The 20,082-nt window shown below is 45.1% G+C and overlaps 1 protein-coding gene and 1 long non-coding RNA gene across 33 annotated transcripts in view; one reads left to right on the top strand and one right to left on the bottom strand.

The window, feature by feature from the left end:
• Positions 1–16,006: 16,006 nt before the first annotated feature.
• On the bottom strand, positions 16,007–18,142 carry LOC134473523 (uncharacterized). Its single transcript, XR_010043807.1, has 3 exons — positions 17,774–18,142; positions 16,753–16,952; positions 16,007–16,591 (listed from the first exon to the last, which is right to left on the bottom strand). It is a non-coding gene; the product is annotated as an uncharacterized LOC134473523 (long non-coding RNA).
• A 132-nt stretch (positions 18,143–18,274) lies between these two features.
• Positions 18,275–20,082, top strand: part of LOC106026067 (sperm motility kinase 2B-like) — a 92,809-nt gene continuing 91,001 nt past the window's right edge. For 30 of the 32 annotated variants that reach the window (XM_063238066.1, XM_063238065.1, XM_063238063.1 and 27 more), the window contains exon 1: positions 18,755–18,999. The gene's annotated coding sequence lies outside the window, so the exon portion shown is untranslated. Of the gene's footprint in view, positions 18,597–18,754; positions 19,000–20,082 lie in introns of those variants that run through there. The other 2 variants (XM_063238088.1, XM_063238075.1) reach the window with 1 other exon arrangement.

Genomic DNA, 20,082 nt, shown 5'->3' with positions numbered 1-20,082 from the left:
CTTCACCCCATTTCCTTTTTACCTTCTTTTACTGGATACGCACTCTATTCTGTGACTCTAGTTAAGGTCTCCCTATGTTGCGTACAGAGAGATTCTAAAATCCAGGAGATCCATTAACTGCTTTTCCAATATTATACTTACCCACATTCAAGACCAAGTACTTTAAATTTAATTGCAGGGGGAAAATATATAAAAGAAGATCTTTGTACCTCAAAGGAAATAAAGGTAACAAAAACTTCAAGAGGGGACAGAGAAAAAAACAATATTACGTATAAATTAATTTATTCAGGGTCTTAGTAAGAGCGCCATCTTTTCACTATTACAGTCTATTGTAGGAAATTCATTTCTTCCTCCTTACAAATGTTCTCCCCAGAGCTCTTCCACTTGCTTTTGTAATCTGAGCTGGCTGCTTCCTGGGCCCACTGCTCAGCTAGCACCAGGGATTTCTTGGCATCGCACTTGCGGACCAGGTCCACTATTCCTTGGACCTGTGAGCTCTTGTTTGAGTCCATTTTCTATTTTGTAGAGCACCTCCTCAAGCAATTCTCCCAGTGACAGGCGGGGAGAAAGCCTTTGAGTCCTTATGTGCCTGAAAGTATGTATTTTGCCTACATACTTCATTGATACTTTGGTTGGGTATAGAATTCCTGGTTAAAAATCACTTTCCTCAGAGCTTGGAAAGGTTTTCTTGTTTCTCCTCTCTCTCTTAGTGCTGCTGATGCTAGTTTATGTCTTGTTCCTCTGAGGAAGAGATTCTCTTGTGGGTAGAGTAGTGTCCCTGATGGTGGATATTTTTGGTCATCCCAGTGACCAGGGAGACTGTAATATTCAATGGGCAGATCCGAGGGGCTTAGGCTACAACACGCAGGGAGGTCCCATCCAGGAAAAATTTTCGTACCAATTTGTGTAATATTACCTTATGTGAAGATTGTGATATGCAAGACTAATAGAGACAAGGCAGAACCATGAAAACATAGATGCATAAATTAAGAGCAAGGGAGAGTCTAGAAATGGACTCCCACTTCTCTGGCCACGGAATTTTTGACAAAGATCCTAAGCCAACTCAGTAAAGGAAAAGATAATATTTCAGTGTTAGTTTTGAACTTATATATCCATGTACAGAGGAATGACCCTTGACCCAGACAGTACAAAATCTATAAAAGTAAACTTGGACAAGATTGGAGACCTAAGAACTAATATATAGAACTAAATATATAGAATTCTATGATAAAAGAAGAGAAAGTCTTAATAATCTTGAATCTAACAAAGATATCTTAAACACTTCAGCAAAAGCATTAACTTTAAAAGACAAAATCAATAAATTAGACTTCATCAAAATAAAAAAACTTGCTCTTCAAATGATGCTCTTGAGAAAAAGAAAACACAAGCTGCAGCCAGACAGAAAATATTTGCAGACTGTACACCTGACAAAGGACTTAGAACTATCCACAGAACCCTTACAACTTAATAATAAAACAACTAAATTAAAATGAGTATGAAATTGTGACATATTTCACCAAAGAATATAATACACAAATGGCAACTCGGAACATAAACACACCATTAGTCATTAAGAAGATGCAAATTAAAACCACACTGATCTATGCAGGGTATCAAAAGCGCAAGCAACAAAAGAACAATTTAATAAATTGGACATTATCAACCTTAAAAAAACTTTTGTGCTTTAAAGGACAAAATCAAGAAAAAAATGCTAAGACAACCCACAGAATGGGGGAAAAATTTTTGGCAATCATCTGATTACATATTGCATCTAAAATATAAAAGAATGGTTGCAACTCAATAATAAAAAAGACAAATAACCCAGTTCAAAAATTGGCAAAGGATCTGAATATACCTTTCCTAAAAGAAGATATATAGTAAGCACTAGAAAGATGCTTACTATCATTAACCATCAGGAAAATGCCAGTGAAAACCACTTGCATCCACTAGGTTGGCAAGAATAAAAACTGAAGACGGTAACAGGGATTGATAAGCATACGGAAAAACTGGAACCTGCACCGCTGCTGGTGGGATGGAATAACGGAACAGCTGCAACAATCTGGCAGCTCTTCAAACATTTAAACATTTCAACCATATGACCCAGAAATCCCACTCCTGGTTACAAATGTACAAGAACTGAACACATCATGAATCTTGAAGACATGTTGTGTAGAAGAAGCTACTCCAAAGAGCTACATATTGTGTGGTTCCATTTATATGCCATGTTCAGAATAGATGAAATGATACAGACAGAGGAAATGAATGTTGTCAAGACTTGGAGAGATGGTCGTACTGGAGGATAATGATTTCTCTCTGGGGTGATGAAAATGTTCTGAAATTGATCATGTGGTGATGGCCTCATATATCCAGAGATATTAAAAGTCATTGAATTGCACATTTTTAAAAAGTGGTGAATTTTATGTCATGTTAACTGCATCCCAGTAAAGCTGTTGAATAGCAAAATTCACGAGACACCACTGCCTGCCAACTAGAATGGCTTAAATTAAGAATATCTGTGATCTCAGCACTCTGGGAAACTGAAGCAGGAAGACTGCAAGTTTGAACCCAGCCTGGACAATATAGTGACTTAGCAAGATCCCCTTTCAAGAAAAATGTAAAGAGCTGGAGATCTAGTTCAGTGTGAAGACCTTGGATTCAACCCCCACCGCACGTGCGTACACACACGCACACATGCACATGCACATGCACACGCACACACACTGAGCTGCTTCTCCAAACTTCTTCAGGCTAAGAGTCTAAGCCACTGCTCCTCCTTTCCTTGCTCAGATAGGATGGGAAATGGAGCTGGCTTTGAACAGAGCCAGTTTCCCAAGACTGTCTCCAGCAGGCAGTACGAACCTGAGTGATGTGCAATAGTAGAGGGACGGTGAGTGAGGAACCAGCCCTCCCAGGCATCCTGGGCTGGACTCGAACCCTGGTCACAACTGCCACTGGCTTCTCACTTGGCCACCTCCAGCCAAGGGCCTGGCCCAGAGAAGCCACAGCACATGTGTTTCTTGCTGAAGGGACCAAATGCGTAATCCACTGCAATGGAGACAATTGAGACTGGATTCTCGGTCCTTATCACTGAACTGGACCCCGGACAGAAGTTACAGAGAGGGGTGGCTCTCTGTCCCAGCACAAGATGGGAAGTGTTTTAAAATAATGAGTGTCAGCTGTCAACTTTTTTATTTTTAACCAGGGACCAAATACACCAAATGCCTCATGTTTGGCAGGTAGGTGTTGTGTCCCTGAGCTAAATCCCTTGCCTCAGTTGTCAACATTTTAAAGGCAGACTTCACATTTTAAGAACAGAAAAAGAAAAACTACATTTGGATGGTGGTGCATGCCTGTGATGCCAGCAGTCAAGGAGGCTTCAGCAGATGGAGCTTCTCTCAGCATAACCGAGGTAACCTTATGAGACTCTGTGTCACAAAATAAAATAAAGCTGAGGGTGTAGCTCAGCTGATCCTTTCGAGCCTTCACATCCTTGGTCTGATGGGAGTTTCTCAATTTTCTACCCTAGATGCCTGTGAGCCTCCAGACCCTGGAGCTGGAGGCTCTAGCATAGTCCTGACCCTCACACGTGGACGCTGAGCCACACCTGTGTGTGGGACAGGCAGGATGGAGAGTTGAGGCCACTTTACTGCTCGTGTTACAAGGGCAGAACCAGCCCCTGCAGCTGGCTCTGCCCCAGGCTGATTAGAAGCCACGAGGCTGGAGGGGAAGTCCTCCACAGAACACCCGAGTGTGGGACTGCAGGATATGCTTGGGGACCCTAAACATCTCCTGAGAGACATGGGTTTGGGACTTGGTGGTGAAATCGTTAGCAGGTGAGGGCAAGTGGATAGAAGTTAGGTTACTGAGGGTTGCCTTTCAAGGGGACATTGGGACCTTGGCTGCTACTTTTTCTCTGCTTCCCAGCAGCAATGAGGTGAGCACCTTCTGCCATGCTCTCTGCCATGACATGTTTTCTCACCATAGGCTCAAAAACAACAAACCTTTCTTCTATTTAATTGATCATCTCAGACATTTTGTTATAGTAATGGAATACTGACTCCCACACTGTACAAATGAAGAACTGAGACCAAAGTTGCTCAGAGCTTTAGGGACAAGAGGGGATCATGGCCTTGATTCCTGACCCTGGTTGAGTTGCTCCCAGTGGATTAGTGAATGCCTGCCTTGTCGTGAGCAGTTCTCACATGCTATCATCCAGAAAGGGGTACAGGGAATGTCTGGCAATGCCCTTCCCTGGGCACTCACAATCCCCCCTCACCATAACCTACATTTTCTTGTCTTGGACACCTCGTGTGTTCCCACATCTTTGCATTTTCATACATGCTAGAGGTGTGTGGGAAGGTGACTAACTCCATAGCCTTGTATAAGGTTTTATATTTTGTTTCATACCTATGGGTGATCTTTGCAGACTATAACCATAATAATAATAAGTGGACAGGCAGCAACCAATCTTGGGCTCTTTTCTTTCTTTCTTTCTTTCTTTCTTTCTTTCTTTCTTTCTTTCTTTCTTTTTCTTTCATGTTTTCTTTTCTTCTTCCTCTTCCTCTTTTCCCTTTTCCTCTGCATTTTCTTCCTCCTCCTCCTCCTATTCCCTCTATTCTTCCTCCTTCTTCTCTTCCTTTTCATCCCACTAACCCCCTCTCCCCTGACCCTCTCCCTGGAACCTTAAGGCTGAGACCATGATTGTTTATTCTCTGCAGCCTCAGCTCCCACTCAGGCCCACCAAGAAGAGCTCAGCATAAAATGAATGAACGTGGCAACAGATGGCTGAGAAACCCATGATGTTACCAAGCTGGAATGTTCCTTACTTCCTGGTACAGACCTGAGTCAGCAAAGCTATCCTTTCTTCCCAGAGCCTGTGGGCAGGAAGATACCTGCTCAGAGCTCCCAAGGATCTCAGCACTCTGAGCACACAGGGTGGAAGCCCAGATCAAGGATGACAGAGGACTCACCTCTTCCCTCATACCCTCCCTGCTGCCCCTGGTGGTCCTCTCTTCAATTTTCCTGAATTTGCCAAGAAGGCATGGACAGCTCTTATCTCTGAGCTCCAGGTTTGCTTCCTGTAAACAGGAAGTTGAATTCTCTTTGCTAGATTGCTCTGAAGATAAAGTGAGGTTACCCACAGGCACACAGAGGCAGTACCTGGCACATGGTAGGGGCATAGGACATTGGTCCTTCCTGGCCTCTGAAGTGGGATATATCAGTGTCCACCCCACCGAGAAAGAAGACAGATGCTTAAACAACACAAGGAGGAAACTGAGCTAACCTGTTCAAAAATGTGGAGGGTACAATAGAAAAACAGAAAAAGAAAATACCATTTCCAAACCACTAGGGGCAACACACACACATGGACAATTTGATCAATTATTATTATTGTTATTGGTTCTGAGAATCATACCCACAACCTCACGCTTCCCAGGCAGATACAGAGTCTGCTGAGCTATATCCCCAGCCCAATTTGATCAATTTTAAAAGGACAAAAAAGAAACATGATTAATGGATAAGGAATAGTAAGATTGCTTAGTATGTCCAAACAGAACAAAAACTACAATAAATGTAAACTTTTCCAACTTGCCTATGAAAAGGCAGAGACTCTCAGATGGCAGGTGATTTCTTTTTTAAGTTTTTCAATTTCCTGCAGGGCTGAAGATTAAACCCCAAGGCCTTGGTATCTAGTCCTTTTTATATTTTTGATTTTAAACCAGAGTCTCGCTAATTTGCCCATTTGCCTAGCTGGGCTTGAATTTGACATCCTTCTGTTTCAGCCTCACAAATTACTGGGATTATGAGCTGACTTTCCTTTAATAGGAGGGGAAGAGGTTCATAAAAGAAGTCATCAGAGTTAGAACAATAGCTGGAGAAATCTGGGCCTACATTCCCCCTTGGTATAAATGAGTAATTAATGTCCAGAGTTAATGTCCAGAGGTTTGGCTAAGGACACATGGCATGCTAGTGGCCAATTTCCCCATTGGAAGCTTGTTTGTGGCCATGTAAATACTGACTCCATGAATTTTGTTATGACTGTATACACAAAATGTGTGTTTGATTTATTTAGTTTTATTAAGAATTTTTGGCTTTAATGGGATTGAATCCAGAGCTTCACACTGAGCTATATCTTCAGCTTTCTTTCTTTTTTAATTTAGAGGCAGCATTGTGTTAAGTTCCCCGTCAGGGCTGGAGCTTGTGATCCTTCTGCCTCAGTTTCCCAAGTGATGGAATTAGAAGTGTGCACTACTGTGCCTGACTACCATGTACAATTTTTTATCATATCAGTTAAATTTAATTATATTAATAATGCTACTAAAATTTTTCTTCTAAAATGCTCTTAGTCTATATTGAAGTTTTAAGTCACTCTCCATAAATTGAAAGTAAGCCATAAAATGAAATAAAAAGAAAAATACTTTCAGTTGAAAATTTGTCAGTCTAAACGATGGGTCTGATGTCTGCTCTTTCTCCATGAAAAGTGGAGACTTTAAAGAGCTAAAATGAAAGACCTGTGGGCCCCTAAGACCTTTCCTTCCTCTAATCAGAAGGACAGAAGACCGAGAAGGGTGACCCAGCCTCTTCCTGTGCCCTGTGTCCTTTAATGTGAGTGGTCCAAGCACCATGAAAGTTTCAGACCTGTATCTCAGGGTTCCAGGCCCCATGAGGCTTGTTCTGATAGAGCCTCATATCAAGTCTGTCTACTGCGAAGGCATGGGAGCCATGGAATTAAAGAGAGGTAACTTGTAAGTCACTGAGCACAGCATCCTCCAGTGAGACATTAATGACCCTGAAGCGGGACAGCTTTAATTAGCCCCTCCCCCAAATGCCATCCAGGCAGCCTGCGGCCCAGGAGTGGCCTGTCCTGGACTTGATGTCTCCATCCATCTCCTTGTGGGCAGGGTCCTCAGTGTGCACAGTGAAATTGAGCTCTAGAGGGGGTGGGATGGGCCTAAAGGCCACACAGTGACTGGCCAGGTTTTGCACCCCCAGGGACTCTCCCAGGCCTGCATGAATATTCACAGGCCTGACCCTGCGCTCCCCCTTCCAGAAGTCTGCAAGGAAGCCCATTATGGATTCATGCAGCACCTACTGCATTTCTAATTAAGAGAACACAGTTATTCTAATTTTAACATCACTCTGGTACTACCTCCAACCACCTCCTTCCACTTCATTTATGTGAGGGATGTTTTTGCCTTGGAAGATCAGGAGACACCCCCGGCTTTCTTGCCTATTGCTTAGTATGAGTCATCTTCGGAGGGTCCTCTGTAATGTGGGTGACTCTAGCTGCCTGTCTGGGGTACCTGACAGATGTTTCCCCCATTAAGAAAAAAACAGGCACCCAGGAGTTTCCAGACTGGGCTGCAGGCTGGAGGGTTCAGCCTCTAGATGAATGAATTCCCACTGCCTCCCAGGCCTGGCAAGCCCTGCTACTGACGCATCTTCCTCCTCCTCTCCCTCTCCCTGCTTCAGTTGAGGGCTGTCGGATAAAACACAGGGCATCCAGGTACAGTGAAATTTCAGGTAAACAATGAATGATTTTTTTTTCTCCCTTCCCCCACCCTTTTTTTAAGTGCAAAAATGTCTTAGAAGTTGAACGGAATACATTTGAAAATTTTTATCTAAATCCTGGCTTAACTGCATACCCTCTGCCTTGATTTACTTTGGCCCCCACTCCAGCCACACTGCCCCTTGTTTAAGACATAGTCACACCTACAGCTTGCTGTGGCAGTCCTGTCCCTGAATCCTACAGTTGTCCCTTGGTGCTAACTTCTTTGACATTGAGATCTCAACTCCAGTGGTGGCTATGGAGGAGGCTTCCTGAGCCCCAAACAGAAGTGGGGTCCCCGACCACCATCATCCTCTCCTGCACCTAGCTTTACGTTTCTCATGGCATTTAGCAATGCGTCTGAGACAGATGTCTTCTGTCTCCCCTGTTTGAATGTCAGCTTGGGAAGAGAGCTGAATCTTTCAGGCAGAGAGCGGGCACAGAGTAAGTACTTGACATGTTCGTCTGTGCACAAGAGGTTTCAGTCTGCCTACACTGTGGCTGGGGAAACTAAGGCTCAGAAAGAGGATGGGGACTGGCCCGAGGTCCTGACTGGCCTTTTCTGCACAGTCCCTTGTGACCCACGAGTAAGGAGCTTTTCTATGAAGCATGAGGAGAGAGAACAAGGTGCAGAATCAAGTGTAGGCAAGTGAGAGGGCTGGTTGGGCTGCCGAAAGAGGAGAGAAAAGCTCGCAGGAAGGAGCTATGTTTCCTTATTGGTGGTTCACCTGTGATGACACAGGTACAACTAGGTCCTCAATGGCGCATAGACATCACTTTTTGTAATTTTAAATTATTGTGCGTTTAGTTTGATACGCATCAGAGAAAAATATGTAGTGGATCACTAAGTTCGTGATTTCTGGGATATACTTGCTTAGGACAAGGCCAAGTTGAAAATAAATCAATTGTCAAGAAAACATTAAGAAGAACAGAGAGGGGCTGGGTATTTAGCTCAGCAACATAAGTGCCTGCCTTGTAAGCACACAGTTGTGAGTTCGATCCCCGGTACCGATAAAGAGAGAGAGAGAGAAAAAAAAAAAAAAGAACAGAGAATATCCATGAATGTAATAGATACTATAGAGATAAAAATAATCATAGTGCTGAGATTAGTAGTGATAAAAGTAATAAAAATGTGAGCTCTTGTGTCAGTCAGCTTTCTGTTGCTGTGACAAAATATCTGAGATCATGAACTTCTAAAGAGGAAAGGTTCATTTTGGCTCATGGTTTCAGGCTTCAGTCCATGGTGGCTTGGTTCGGTGGCAAGCAGCACATCATGGTGTTTGTGTGTGGAAGGGGAAGGTGCTTACCTCATGGGGTCCCCATATCCAACTCCCTCCCACTAAGTCCCATCCCCTTGGAATTTTCCCAACCATGCCACAGGCTGATGACAAAACTATGAACATATAGCTCTTTTAGGAACATTTGTCCAAAGATAGCAGGTCTTCTTTATTCTGTGCCAGCCCTGTTCTGAGCACTTTCCATGAATTTATTCATATATTTCCAAACTCATCCATGAAAGGTGTCCTTACTGACTCCATTTCCCAGGTAAGGAAATAAACACAGAGAGGTCATGTGACCCACTCACAGTCGGTCATGTGACCTATGAGAAGTGGAACTGAGATTGGGACCTGGTGTTCAGGCCCCAACACTTGAAGACAGAAAATGGTGGCCAAGGCACCCCTCACCTTCCTCTCTTTAATGCTGTGAGCATAGCCCTCTCTATAGCAGGGAGCCTCAGCCACTCTTACATCCCATCCTCGAATAATTCTGTCCCCCTCCAGCTGTCAACCAGAGTGGGATATCTCTTAGTGGGCTGAACAGAGACAGCTACATCAGGGTGCTGCTGCCAAGCAGGCCCTGCAGGAATTAAATCCTAGTGAGGATTCTGACTCAGCAGCTCTCAAAAAATACCCCAAAGAAAGTAGAGGACCAATGACATAATCAGTTAGCTCACAGTCGACTGCACAAAGATGTCCCTTTGAGTGTTGTTTATTACTGAAACACTGGAAGGGAATAAAGCTAAACACCCATCACCTGAGCACTAGTTAAGCCACTTGTGCTACACCTGTACAATGTAGCTGGCTTGGCTCACACCCATCACACCCTTCTCCCCATGCTCTCAGCCCGTCACCGACTGCAGCCAAACTCTCTAGCCCAGAGCTTGTGCACAGGCTGGCCCTGCCACTGGTGCTCCCTCCTCTCCTCTCTTTACCTGGTTAACTTTCATTCACTCTGCAAACCTAGCTGTGTCATAGCTTCCCTGAGAGCACCCTCCCTTCACATGTAGATTTTAGTTCCTCTATGAGGAGCCAACGTGGGCCAAGTCTCTCTGAAATGTGAATCTCCCAGGAACAGTTTCTAGGCCCATATACTAGAATGATTCTTGTTTTCTCTTTCTCCCTAGTTGGGCTCTAGGCCTGTTAAGGTAGGAATTGATGTTTTGTGCCCAGTGTAAGTCTAGAACCTAGCACAGGGCCTGGTAGGCATTGAATGTTCACTGGCTGACGTACAAAGAATGACTGCTGGATACAGATTCAAATGCACTGATATGGCAAGGTGCCCGGGATACATTTGTATGCATGGAGAGTGCAGGTTACAAAATCTCTACAGCTATATATATACACACACGTAAGAAAAAATCTTGGAAGAACAAATGACAAACTTGTGCAGCCATTATGGAAAGCAGCATGCAAGTTCCCCAAAAATACCCTAACTGGGTTCAGGTGTATCTGCCACCTACTGCTGTGATAATGCTGCTTAACAAACAGTCCTTAAAGTCAGGGCCTCTAAATAATGATCTGTGTTATGGGTCTGCAGGTCAACTGATCTGGGATGGGCAGATATGTTTCCTTTTCAGACTTGGGTCCTTTCTAGGTCTCTTTCTTTTGGCCAAGGAACATATCACGGCCAATGCAACTTCTGTGGGCTGGAGGAGCTGTAGAGCCTCCTAGAGAGGCTGTGAGGAGCTGGGAACAGGGAAGCAGCCTGCCACCTGCCCCCTGCAGGAAGGCACTCTGGGTTGTGGGCAGGACAGATGGCAGGAAGGCCTCTTTAGTGGCAAGAGAACTCCTATCACCCAGAGAGGTAAGACACTTTCTCTGTTGCCCCAGGACATGGTGGGCCATATTCACATCCCCTGATCTCTAAGTTCCAGTTCACCAGTCTAGAACTGTGCTGCTCAGACCCAATTCTGTGCTCTTTCTGAGTCAGTGTGTCAGACTTGCAGGTGGAAGGCTTCCAAGGTGCCCAAGGTGGCAGGACACACATGTGTGATGATGGAGCGGAGAGACAAACATGAGGCCAGGGACAGGGAGAGAGGGAAAGGCAGGGAGAGAGAAAAGGAAGCAAGGAGGAGTCAGTTAAATTTTTATCAAACTTGGGGATCCTAAACTCTCCACTCAGTACTGTATTTTTAGCGCTAAATGGTGCTAAAAGCGTTTGCTGGCACCCTTTAGAGCAGGAGAGCTGCTTCACTAGGGAGCAGAAGCTAGGCTCTGCTGTGTCACTGGATTCTCACTGCGCCTCACTGAGTGAGTGCACTTGCTGGAAAGATCCACCACTTTCCCCAGCAAGTGCATTTGTTCCCACTTTAAAAGGCTGCTTGCCCCTGGGGAGAGCACCACAGCCTATGACCTGCCAGGCTGGCTAGGCTGTAGCATCCGAGATGGGGAAGGGAGGACGCTGAGCCATTTCTATTTCATCCAAAAGGAGCCAAGGCACTCAGCTCCTGGGAGTCCAGAGGACCTTGAAGGTTTCTGGTGCACAGGACTGAGATGTCCTTATTCCTAAGCAAGATACAGGAGAGCTTGTCTCTACACCTCCTTGTGCTTCTGAGGGGCCTCGCCTAGGGCGATGCTGACATCTAAGGAGTGTGCTGTGTGCCAGGTGGCTGTGTGGAGCATCTGGCATTGGCTGAGGGTGTTGTGGGTGGTCTGGGAACAGTTACAATCAGGCCTGTTTTACCAGCCGGCGAGGGAGGTGGAGTTAGAGGATGGTGACACTGGATGGGAAGTAGTACAAAATCAGGGACCTGTGGGGCTGGAGGAAGCCCAGTGGAGCTCTCGCTGCACCCCCTCTTGGGGGTGAGAGCCTTCCTCTTGGGGACAGGCCCCCTCATCTTCCTCTTCATCTGTGACAGTCTGGCTGGCCACTTCCTCCCCAGCCAGTGGCGGCACAGTGGGATTCCTGAGGCGGGTTACCAGGGCAGGTCTGGGAGACCTCAGAGCCTGGGGTGTGGGAGGGCTGAAGGGATCTGGGACGAGTACCAGCTGGCAGAAGGGACAGAGCCCAAGAGAGAGGACTGAGGTGGCACTAGGGCAGGGCCCTGCTGTGACCTAGGATTGAGCTCTTGGAGGTGAGAGGGGAAACTCAGGAGCCAAAGATGAAGGAAGACTGTGCTACCCCAAGAGGTCCATCTGGCAATGATCACACTCCTCCTAAGAAATTATACAGAACCTTAATAAATAAAACAAGGAGAAAGGATCTTATGGACCTTCAGGTTGTCAGTGTGAGCTCAAGTAGTAGGCAAGGCACAAGTCATCTGCCCTCCAGCTTCCAGACATCTTTACGGCCTGGCTGGAGGCGGAGGTGGTTCACATTTGATTCTGAGAGGCACATGGGCCCTGTGGAGTCAGTATCACAGTGGTCCATGTGGCCAGCTCTGTGCAGCCTCCAGGTCTCCCTGGGAGTGGCATGGCTTTCTGGCTCAGAGGAGCTCTATACTCCCCGGAGCTGACAGGAGCTGGGCAGAGGAGGGCTCCCGACTGTCACCTCCTCAGGGTGTCTTTTCTGGAGGGCAGGCTGCTCCAGGGCCTGCTGGCAAGCTGCCTGGGGCCTGGACTGATCAAGGAGAGGACATCTCCTTCTGAGACTGGGCGGCAAAGGCTCAGATCTGCTAAGGTACTGCAGCGTCCCACCTATCCAGGAATGAGTGACTCTGGGTCTTTGTACTGAGGCAGAACATGGCAGCTTCACAGAACAAATTGGTGGGAGGTCCCTGCTACCAGCCAGAGGATGTCCCTTGCTGCAGAAGAGCTGAGGTCAGAGTAGATGGATCCCCACTGGGGGTGGCTCAGTAGGCATGAAGCCACATCTACCAGCTGTTTGTACAGGTTCTGAAGCACAGGCCCAGAGGACAGGAAGCTTTTCACAGTGGTCAGGAGGGCTGAGTTCTCCAGGGGTTCCAGGTGCTGCAATCCTCAGGCTAAGGCAGGCAGGCCCAGGGGAGTCACATCCATTGGCTCCCACATCTCCCAGCAACAGCCAGATGAGGAGAAGTTTTCACAGGGGGAAACCCACAACAAGGTTTGAGAGTAGCTCAGTGGGAGAGCACTTGCCCAGAATGCCCGAAGCCCTGGGTTCCTTCCCAGCATCACATACACACACCCATGCACATGCACACATGTACACATGCCAAACTCCCAAAGCAACTAGAAAGTCCTTTCCCTGAGATCACTACATGAACATCATCCTCAGACTCCTTCTAACTTGAGTTTTTAGCTGCTCCAAGTATTTAGGAGGGAGTGACTTATAGCAATGCTAAGAAAATAAAAAAAACACAATTGGGACAGTGTCCAGAAATCCTAAACAGCCAGGAATGAAGGAATGAGCCAGCCAGTCCTAGCTTTGCAAGACTTGGAAGGGAAATTCTGTTGTTGTGTGAGACAGGGTCTTGCTCTATGGTTCAGCCTGGTTTTCAATTTTCTATCCTCTTGACACAGTCTCTCCAGTGCTGGGGTTATGAGTGTGTGCCACCACACCCAGCCCTGGAGGGGAAATTATAAAAAACAAACTTAAAATTCCAACATATGAGAATTAGCTAAATAGCAAAACAACACTTCCATTCTGCAAAAGCAAAGGGACAGCGAGGGTGGCTGGGGCACAGGTGTATGGGCCTTGAGGGCCTTGTTCCAGCATGAATGTGGCAGGGGCGTTCCTGACACCAAGGCATCTGTGGGGAGCTGCCATCAGCACCTACTGAGCACTGGCTAGCAGGAGGCACAGGCTGGGCTCCAGAGCCCTGAGGGAGGACTGGCTTTGAGAGCAGGAAGCAGTTCATTGAAAGGGGTCGGTGACCTGGCAGTGAAATCTAGGGAGGAGACAGGAAAGGAACAACTCAGGTCACTGGACATTTCTCCGATGCTCATCAATCAGTTCTAGTGTCTCTGAAGTGCTAGCTACATGCATGGGACACTTTCCTAACCAAACCTTTTTTTTTTTTTTTTAAATAGTACCAGGGATTGAACTCATGACTTTGCACTTGCCAAGCAGATGCTTTGGCACTGAGCTATACCCCTGGTCCTAAAACTTTTTTTAAAAATATATTAGCAAATCTGCTTTAGAAAGTACTATACTAATTTACAGTGTACTTGGGCACAGCAATTTGGCTTTTTAAAAAGTAGCTTCATTAATTGGATCATCATTACTCCTTTTTGATAGTGCTTACTATTATAAAATGGTTCATTTTTATATTTGCATTGTTTTAACTATTACTAGTAAAATGACCATATTTCCATATATTCATATATATCAATTGTTTATCTTTGCTCTTTTATTAAGGTCTTAGTGGTAGTCATTTATATTTGAATAAATTGTTAGATATTGAATCTTCATATTATATTTATTTTAGTAATTTTACTGTTGCTTTGCTTCAGAAGAACAGAAATTACAAGTTTCTTTTTAAAAAGCCAAGGATTTTATTTTATTTTATTTTATTTTATTTTGAAAGTATACAACAGAACAAGTCAGAATAAAGCCAACTAAGAATTGTACAGTGAAACTGGTACAGAACTTCACAGCAGGTTACCGGGATAACAGTAATACGTATCATAGTATATTTTGTTATCTTTATAACAGTTGTTCTTTCAATCACGTATATCAAAATGAGATGAAATATAGAACACTATAGAACTTATCAAAACAAAATACTGAATAGAGCAGTACCATTAATCAGAAAAGAGCAAAACAGTAATAAAAATATTTGCCTTCAAAGAAATGGTAAACGGAAGTATTTGCTATGGTCAACCTCCCAGGAGATGCTCAGATTTCTGGTTCCCATTTGCTAATGGGCGGGGGGGGGGGGAGCAGGAGGATAGGGGAAGTGGGATATTTGACTCTAGGCCATGTAGCAGTAGGTCACTATTGCTAAGCAGGGAGGCAGGATGGTCATTTGTTTTCACAGCATCCTCAGTTCCAGCATGGCGTGGATCTCAGGAGACACTGCTGGTTCTCCCCCTGGAAGGGCTACAGTCTGCCACCCTGCCTCCGCTTACCAGGGAGGGGAGGTGCTGGCTTGGCTTCCCAGAGTCCTAAGTTCCAACATGGCATGGATCTCAGGAGACACTGCTGGTTCTCCCCCTGGAAGGGCTGCAGTCTGCCACCCTGCCTCCGCTTACCAGGGAGGGGAGGTGCTGGCTTGGCTTCCCAGAGTCCTAAGTTCCAACATGGCGTGGATCTCAGGGGACACTGCTGGTTCTCCCCCTGGAAGCGCTGCAGTGGGCCACACTGCCACCACTTACCAGGAAGGGGAGGTGCTTGCTTGAAAGCCAAGGATTTTCAACAGTCTGAAAATTTAATAGTGGCCATTCCCATTTTTGATTATCTACCTAAGTATCTGTGCTAGGGATCGAGCTCAAGGCCTCATGGATGCTAAACATGTAATACTGAGCATGTAAAACAGTATTTTACACTTTTAGTGGAAAAATGACGCACTTACATATAGTCTACAAATAAATATTGAATTTCATTTAGTATAAACAAAAAAATAACAATGTAAGTTAGTGAAATGTATTCTCTAAAATTTTTTTTTTCTTGCTGCTGTTCATTGTTGCAGGACCATTAAAAAGGTACATATTTGGTATTTTTCTTACCTCTATTCAAAGTCACTTTGGAAAGACCAAAATTTGTCAATTTAATATGACCCTCATTAAAAATCAGTATATTGCCTGATGTCAAATCCCTGTACATAAAACAAAAGGCAAATAGATAACTAAAGAAAAGACTAGTTTTATTTTTTAAAATTTTTTTTGTTTTTTTTTGTAACAAGTTCTTGCTATGTAGTTCAGGCTGGTTTTGAACTCACAGCAAACCTCCTGCCTGCACCTCCTGAGTGCTCAGATTACAGGCATGCACCACTGCGCCTAGTGAAAATCTAGGTGTTTTGTTTTGGAGACAGGGTTTCACAGTGCAGTTCAGTCTGGCCTTGAACTCACTTTGTGGCGCAGGCTGGTCTCAAACTTGCAACAATCCTCCTGCCTCAGCCTCCCAAGTGCTGGGATTTCGGGCATGCACCACCACGACCAGCTGAAAATCTAGTTTTAATATTAAAATAGCTGAGAAAAAAAAAAGAGTTATAGAGGAGGCAAATTCTATTTATTTCCTCTAAAATAAATGTATTTATTAGTGGCTTTGCAAACAATGGGAGAACTTTCAAAAGAAGCTCTTTGGTACATCTGAATCCACAAAATGTTAAATGATTTAATTTTAGATTATCTGTGACATTGTTATATTTTCCATGAAAAATAAATAAATCACATTACATAAAATAATCCACAAGCCAGTTCAAAATTGTGTATCTTCTTTTCTGTTAATGTAAGATTAAGCTTTAACAGAGCAGAGTAACTTAACCTTTCTTTGCACAGAACAAAGTAGTGTAAATCAGCTAGGACTATACAGTATGGAACTTTTGTATGAGGGCAAAAGAGTGGAAAAGAACTGAAATCTTTCCACTGAAATATTATGTTCATATTCAAAGTAACATAATTTCAAACACAGGGAGACAAAACAGTAGGTAAGAGAATTTCTAAACTCACACAAGTTACTATTAAACCTTAATCTGGAAATATGGGCAAATGGTTACAGTAAATATTTGATATCCAAACATTTAACACATAATTTGATTTACCTCTGGATGATTTCATGTCTATGAAGTTAGTTGAGAGCCAGCCCTACTTCAGAAATATACTTCACAGCCATCTCTTCATCAAAATAAGCATATATATGAAGAAGAGACTTGACATCTCCACCAAAAAGATATTCCATTACCTATTAAAAAGAATTTAATAGCATGAAATAAAAATATGCTTACTGGGCCAGGGATTTAGCTCAGCAGCACAAGTGCCTGCCTGGCAAGTGCAAGGAGGGTCATGAATTTGATCCCTGGTACCAATAAATAAATAAATAAATAAATAAATAAATATGCTTACTTATAGAGTATTTGGGCATTATAGTATAGTTGTGTAACAAAGCACATTGGGGGGGTCTTTTCTTGAGTCAGTGTTGCTGTGTGCAGTTCAGGTTGGCTTTAAGATCACTTTTGTAATTGAGGCTGGTCTTGAACTCACAAGGATCCTTCTGCCTCAGCCTCCCAAGTGCTTGAATTATAGGCATGTGCCATCACTCCTGGCTATAAAACACAAAGAGTGGACAGACAGCTTCAAATACACTGCTGCAAAGATGAAAAGATTGACATAGGACATATTTCAGCCTGCTCTTTAAATAAAAGCACATTCCAGATTTCACAATAGAAAATGTGAAGAGAAAAAGGAGGCTTGTTTAATGAGATCATTGGTTGTACAGCAGCTTAAATACTGATTTATTGCAAATGGATAGAATTAAATGTAACCAGCAATCGTGTGTTGCAAACTTAAATGAAAACCCTAAACTTAAGCCTGGTAAAGGTCAAATTAGTGAAAAGGGTCCAGAAGATACATGAAATGAATAGATAATACTAACGTTTAAAAATTTTAGGAATGAAATTATCAGAAAATAATGAAGTTCCCGCCTGGTTAGGTCAAACTTGAAATCAGTGCTGACAAACTAATCATTTTGCTGTGATAGAAAAATTTCAGCAATCTGTATTTCGAAGCAAGCGACAACCACCAACTACTTAAAACTTTTTGGATTTAGAAATATCACTCTGCTGTGGGTTAGACATGAATCAGAGCAGCGGATTCAAAAGTTCCTTTGCACGCAGTTTGCTCCTTCGTTAACACTGGACCGGGCGAATATGGTCAGGTGTTGCTATTTTCCCTGGGCAGTGGATGATTCCTAAGATACGGAGAGAAAGGCAGGGCAGAGGCCAGACACCTCACCGACTGCTGCGGCCAGCCCAAAACAAACAGTCGGCTCTGCAGGCTTCAGCAAGCCCTGCGGCCCCCAATCAGGGGGCAGAAAAGAAGACGGAAGGACCTAACTCCCTTTCTCACCTCTTCCCACACTTCCTACCTTGACTGCGTACAACTTGTCGCCTTTCTGCCCCAGATACACTTTCCCGAAGGCACCACGACTAATGGGCTTCACTATGGTGAATTCTTCAATGGAGGGTGGTCTTGGAACCGGGATTGTATTCATCCACTCCCCGGTCGCCGTGCCTTCTGTATACTCCTTGCTCCCGGAGGAGGGCTCCATCGCAGGACAGCGCCCTGGACTCGCCCTCAGCCTCGGCTCCCGCCAACTGCGTTCAAATTTAGGCCACGCCTACAGCGCGCGCAAGAGTGACGTCACCGCGGTGCCGCGCGCGACCCAAGGCAGCCCCGTCCATGCCGCCCCAGAGCCGCGCGAGCCGATTCCGCGAGCGCCGAGGTGCGGGCTAAGCCGCTGACCTCTCGAGGGCGGTCGCCACGGCCCACTGACATCATTTGTCATGAGGGACGAGGCACAGACAGTTGTTGGAGAAGAGTGGGGCAGCTGGGACCCCCGAGACCCGAATCACGGGTTGTATGATGCGATTGCTGCGCGACTGCGGGATCCGTCCGGGCCGGAAGTTCCCCCTCCCCGGCGGCTGCCAGCCCCGCCCCGCGAGACGCCCGCGTCAGCTGGGCTGTCCCCCAAAGCTTGGCCGCTGCTGTGCGAGTCTCGGGAGAGGGAGACGCTAGACGTGCAGGATGCGTTGACCCAGTCTAGTGTGATATTCCAGGATAGAATTCGCCTGACGTGAACGGACAAAGGCCTACAGGGAAACCTCCGATTTATCGTGAGGAAAAGAGTACACTACATTGTAGCAACCAAACGCTGTTAGCTCGCGGCTCAGCTGTGACGAGGAAATACGGTGAGAATGTGATAAGGAAGCTGGAGGACGTCTGAGAAAGGAGAAGTAGGGTGAAGCCCTTTCCTTAAAGTGAAAACACACAGCCGAGGGGCTTGGGGATCCCATTGCTTGCCAACACAAAAGCTCGGGGCCGCCTGCAGACGTACGGCTGGCCCGTGCCCCGGAAGTGATGTTGCCTCCGCGCGTTGGCTTCCGGGGCAGCCTGCAGTGGTAGCAGCCGTAGCGGGAGGCGGCCATTTTTGTTGCTGGGTAGGGAGAGGGGCTGGGTAAGAAGAAAAAGGATGTAGGGACGGGCGCAGCGCCTCCCTGCCGGGCCGAGGACGGAAGGACAGTTTCGGCTGGCGAGAGGGGTTGCTGAAGCCCGGAGGACATGTTTTCCCTGTCGAGTACGGTGCAGCCTCAGGTGAGCCCGGCCCGTGGCCGGTTTCCAGTTGCTTTCGTAGAATGTGTTTCGGAAGCGAACCGAAGAGGGAAGTGATAATCCCACGCGAGTTCTGCGGGTGAAATTGGATAGAGCTGAGAGTGGGGCCTGAAAGCTGCCAACGAAGCATTTGGGGGCGGAGGCGTGATATAAGCGTGATGGGGACCGTGGCCTACCAGGTTGATCGCGTGAGATTTCTGCCCGAGAATCCGTCGAGCATTGTCCCAATCACGATTTCCGGAGTGGGGGTTGGGGCTATGGCTGTGCCTTGTTTACAGAGGGAGCATGTAATGTTCTTTGTTTCCGACTCTTTTCCTTTTCAGTAGAATTTTAAACCGAATATTCTGTAATTTGAATAACTACCAAAAGTTTTTCTCTTTTTGGTTTGAAATAATATGAAGATTAGTAAACTTCCCGCATTTTGAATTTGGATTCAGCTTCATCTCCATCTTTTTGTAAAGCAAAAAAAAAAAAAGCAGGGAAAAATGATTTTTGGGAGCGCTCTATTACCCTTTTCCAAGAATAATCACTTGTGACAATGCTTTGTTCTTAATTCACTTCAAAAGTCTTTTTGGGTGGTACCATTTTGATAGATTTCATTTTTTCTTGAAAGTGCTCACAATTAGCAGACAGGTATTTTTTGAAACCCTTTAAATTTTGTTGTTTAAATTGACACCATTAACTTTAAGAGTATGGTTGTGTTTCTTTGTTTAGAACTCTGTGATGCTAGTAGAGTAATGACTGGATAATAGAAAACGTTGTGTTTGTTGGGTAGTGGGTGAACAAAGCAAATGTAGAATCTTTTATTAGTTAGTTCAATGAAGTAAAGAGGAGTAAGAACTAAGTGACAATGAGCAGTTATCTTAGACTTAGAGCAGGGTGTCAGAAAATCCTCCGGGAGCAAAGAGTTTTATAGATTGGAGGAACAAAAAAGACTAATTTCGCTGGAACGTTAGTGATTAAAGGTAGCAGTGTCAGGCATTAGATTTGCAAAAAGCCTTAAGAGAGTTTGCGTTTCTGCTTCATTTTAAGCCCATTAGTTACGGAGAACTGGTCTTGCTGTGC

Source organism: Cavia porcellus, unplaced genomic scaffold, assembly GCF_034190915.1.
Source record: "Cavia porcellus strain 051 isolate PalLab524CR breed Dunkin Hartley unplaced genomic scaffold, mCavPor4.1 scaffold_27, whole genome shotgun sequence".
In the NCBI taxonomy this organism is placed as follows: domain Eukaryota; kingdom Metazoa; phylum Chordata; class Mammalia; order Rodentia; family Caviidae; genus Cavia; species Cavia porcellus.
Note: the sequence above shows the minus strand (reverse complement) of the source record. Positions and strands in the feature narration are given on the sequence as shown.